The 4,508-nt window shown below is 52.0% G+C and overlaps 1 pseudogene; it reads right to left on the reverse strand.

Annotated features, from left to right (window-relative positions):
* Positions 1–260, reverse strand: part of LOC108514216 (uncharacterized) — an 11,915-nt pseudogene extending 11,655 nt beyond the window's left edge.
* Between the last annotated feature and the right edge of the window lie 4,248 nt (positions 261–4,508).

Here is a 4,508-nt window from a genome sequence, read left to right on the forward strand (position 1 = left end):
GGCGTGGCGAGCCGGGTCGAGGGAGCGCTCCGCCACCAGGGGGCAGTGCGGCGCCGACCGTGGGCTGCCGGCCCGTCCGAGGGCGCCCAGGCGCGCTCCGCTGCCGCGGGCTGGGCGCTGGGGGCGGGCTCTTGCCGGGCAGCAGGTGCTCCGAGCGCAGCTGGGAGGAAGGAACGCCCCCGGGAGTGGGCGGCGGCCGATGGACCCTGGAACTGTCCTCCCCGGCGGAGCCCCCCCGCAGCTCCCGCAGCCCCCTTCATCCCGGGTGGGCCGGGGTTGGGGCTGGCCTGGGTCTCCCACTCCGCGCAGGAAGTAGCCGCCTGGCAGGACGGGCGGTGCCTGTTGCTTTCAGAATCCGCTTTCGTCTGGGTGTAGCTCAGCTCACATCCCCGATGCAAGTCTTTCCCCGCTCGGCTCCCCCTGCTACCCGGAGTCCGTGCCTCCCTCTCGGTGACTCATCCCACACCGTGCCCTGCGACTCACCCTGTCGCTTTCCTTGTTCATCCGGGAGCGGGAGCGCGGCGCCATCTCCGAGCCCCGCCTCCCCTACCGTGCTCTGTGCTGAGGTCGCACGTTCTCTCCTCCCTCTCCGGGCTGGGGAGGCGCAGGTAGAGCTCCGTGGCTCTTGGCCCTTCCCAGGCCACCAGGCAACAGCAGCCTCCGCCCTCATTTCCCTTGGTCACTTCAGGCGCATGCTTGGAGGATTTTAGCATCTGACTCAGCTTCCCCGCGGTCCGTCCTTCCACCAGCATCCAGTCACGCCTCTGCAGCCTTCAGTGTCCTGGAGAGGACTGACCAATCTGACCATCAGATCCTAACCAGCCCAATTGGAAGGCCACTGCTGCTCAACCGTGGCCACCCACTCCTGCCCCACCTGGAGCCCCAAACTGCTCAGCTCCTTCTCTAAAACTCTCCCCTCTTTTGTTTGTTGTGAATAACTCTCTTCTCTGGTTCTTTGCACACCTCTCTGGCCTCTCCTTGTCTCTTTCTGGTTATTTTTTTCCCTATTCTCCCTTACGCACTGGCCTTCCTGGGGGTCCCTGCTCTCCCTGCAAAACCTCACCACACCCATGACTTCAGCTATACCCATTTCACCTCACGTTAACATCTGGTGCCTAGACCTCTCTCCCGAGTCTTCCACACCATGCCAAAAAAGAAATGCATTTTCTCCTCTAAATTTGCTCACCTTCCTGTTTTCTCAATCTTATTTATTGTCACAGCCTTTCCTCTGCTGGTCCAAGTCAGCAGTCTGAGAGTCATGCTAGACTCGTCCTTCCTTATCTACCCGTCTACCAATCCCCAAACCCTGTCTATCCTCCTTTTTATTCAGTCGGAGTCTTTCTCTGTTGCCCAGGCTAGAGCGCAATGGCACCATCTCAGCTCACTGCAACCTCCGCCTCCTGAGTTCAAGCGATTCTCCTGCCTCAGCCTCCTGAGTAACTGGATTACAGACGCGTGCCACCACGCCCAGCTAATTTTTGTATTTTTAGCAGAGATGGAGTTTTGCCATGTTGGCCAGGCTGGTCTTGAACTCCTGACCTCGTGACATGTCCACATCTGCCTCCCAAAATGCTGGGATTATAGGCATGAGCCACTGTGCTCGGTCATCTAGCCTCCTTTTTAAATAGCTCTGCCATCTGTGCCTGTCTCCCCTGACAGCTCACCCTCATCCTATTTGTCCACATTGCTGCAGAGTAGTCTTTTCCATACACCAGGAGTCCCCAACCCCTGGGCCACAGACTGGACTGGTCTGTAGTGTGTTAGGAACCAGGACATACAGCAAGAGGTGAGCCACCAGCGGGTGAGCTAGTGAAGCTGTTTCTGTATTTGCAGCTGCTCCCCATTGCTTGCATTACCACTAGAGAGCTCCGCCTCCTATCAGATCAGGCAGCATTAGATTCTTACAGGAGCACAAACCCTACTGTGAACTGCACGCACGAGGGATCTAGGTTGCGCACTCCTTATGAGAATATAATGTCTGATAATCTGCCATTGTCTTCATCACCCCCAGACGGGACCATATAGTCGCAGGAAAACAAGCTCAGGGCTCCCACTGAAAATAAAGTGCACAATAAGTGTAGTGTGCTTGAATCATCCCGAAACCATCCTCTCCCATCCATGGAAAAATAGTCTCCCGCAAAACCCGTCCCTGGTGCCAAAAAGGTTAGGATGACTGCCATGTACAACTCTGATGATGAGACCGCAAGGTTCAGAATCCTCCGGAGGCTCTCAACTGCCTATAAGATGAAATAAAACTTATAGGTGTGACTTATCCATAAGTGCCCAGTCTAAACCGCCTCATATTTAATTATATAGTAAGCTATTTGTTTCCTTAAACATATGTCTTTTGGCCCATTTCCCAGTCTCCTAGGTTGGAATATGCTCCTGTGTCACCTGGCCAGCTCATGCTCTTTCTCATTCCCAGCTCAAGTGTTAGGGACTGTATGATACCCTTCCTGATTCTCCCAGTCAGACTTGTTGTTGCTACTTTTTCTTACCACTTACCCTTTTATCCTTAGCACCATTAAAGCAAATATCACATCATATTTCACTTGTTTGCACATCTGTCTGCCATCTTGAGCCTAGGGACTGTGTTGCCTGTCTTCGTGTCCCCAGTCCCTAGTGTAGCTCCCAGCCTATAGAGAGTGCAGAATAAAAGTCTGTAGAATGAGGCTGGGCGCGGTGGCTCATGCCTGTAATCCCAGCACTTTGTGAGGCCAAGGTGGGCAGATAACAAGGTCAGGAGTTTGAGACCAGCCTGACCAACATGGCGAAACCTTGTCTCTACTAAAAACACAAAAAATAGGTGTGATGGCATGTGCCTGTAATCCCAGCTACTCAAGAGATTGAGGCAGGAGAATCGCTTGAACCCAGGAGGTGGAGGGTGCAGTATGCTGAGATCGCGCCGCTGCACTCCAGCCTGTGTGACAGAGTGAGACTCGGTCTCAAAAAAAAAAAAAAGTTTGTAGAATGAATGAAACAATTAGTCACACCACAGTTAGTGAGTCATCGTTACTTCATCAAGGCTGGGTATTTTGTATAATAAAGTTATTAAAGCTGATAAGCAGAGATCAAGTTACTCAAAGAATAGCACTGCCAGTAATCTAAAGGATTTTGCCCTCAGGTTGCTTAGGTAACGGGAAGGAAAAGAACTTCCCTCTGTTCTTGGGCGGATCTTACATTGCTTTTGGAAGAGGTAATGGACTTGGGAAAGAAAGGAGTGTGTGTACTGAAGGAATGGTTAGGTGGGAGGAGTCAGACAGGAAGGCTGCAATAGCCTGTCACTCAACCCTGGCTGCTTTGTGGTTGGGGCTCAGTGAACAGATGATCTGTTTTCATGGTCAGGGGTTGGGGTTTTCTACTTCAGGTGGGCACTGAGAAAGTGAATTGCTCGCCTTTGTTTAAAAATAATGAAAATGGGCCAGGCGCAGTGCTCATGCCCGTAATCCCAGCACTTTGGGAGGCTGAGGCAGGTGGATCACTTGAGATCGGGAGTTTGTGACCAGCCTGGCCAACGTGGTAAGACCCTGTCTATACTAAAAATACAAAAATTAGCCAGGCATGGTGATGGTCACCTGTAATCCCAGCTACTCGGGAGGCTGACACAGGAGAATCGCTTGAACCCAGGAGGCGCAGGTTGCAGGGAGCCGAGATCTCGCCACTGCAGTCCAGCCTGGGTGGCAGAGCAAGACTCTGTCTCAAAAACAAACAAAAAAACCAAAAATAATGAAAATGTCTGCCCACCCTTCACTAAGTAGACATGATGAAAATGGATATCTTGTGCCCTCTTTTGCTTTTATTCTGTAATACCCAAGCCCACGTTTTGGAATTAAGCCCCACACCCTTTGTGTGAAAGCCACGTGGCTCTTCAAAGGACCCCTTTAGGGGGAGCATTAAGTTTGCCCAAGGAGGCACCCTTCCGGGTCTCCAAGGCCACCTGGTTGCAATGCAGTCCAATTCCAGCCTGTGTCTCCCAGAGCAACCCCTGTGCCAGGGCGTCAGGGTCCAAGGGGTGTGTCCACCATGGTACCAGACACACACCTGTAACGTGTGTCCATGTGAAGAGACCAGCAAACAGCCTTTGTGTGGGCAACAAGGCTGTTTATTTCACCTGGGTGCAGGTGGGCTGAGTCCGAAAAGAGAGTCAACAAAGCGTGGTGGGATTATCATTAGTTCTTATAGGTTTGGGATAGGCGATGGAGTTAGGGGCAATGTTTTGCAGGCAAGGGGTAGATCTCACAAAGTACATTCTCAAGGGTTCTCAATTCTCAATTACAAAGAACCTTCTTAAGGGTGGGGAGAATTACAAAGAAGCTTCTTAAGGGTGGGGGAGATTACAAAGTACATTGATCAGTTAGGGTGGGGCAGAAACAAATCACAATGGTGGAATGTCATGAGTTAAGGCTATTTTCACTTCTTTTGTGGATCTTCAGTTCCTTCAGGCCATCTGGATGTGTACGTGCAGTCACAGGGGATATGATGGCTTGGCTTGGGCTCAGAGGCTTGAC

Source organism: Rhinopithecus bieti, unplaced genomic scaffold, assembly GCF_001698545.2.
Source record: "Rhinopithecus bieti isolate Rb0 unplaced genomic scaffold, ASM169854v2 scaffold_32012, whole genome shotgun sequence".
NCBI classification, from domain to species: domain Eukaryota; kingdom Metazoa; phylum Chordata; class Mammalia; order Primates; family Cercopithecidae; genus Rhinopithecus; species Rhinopithecus bieti.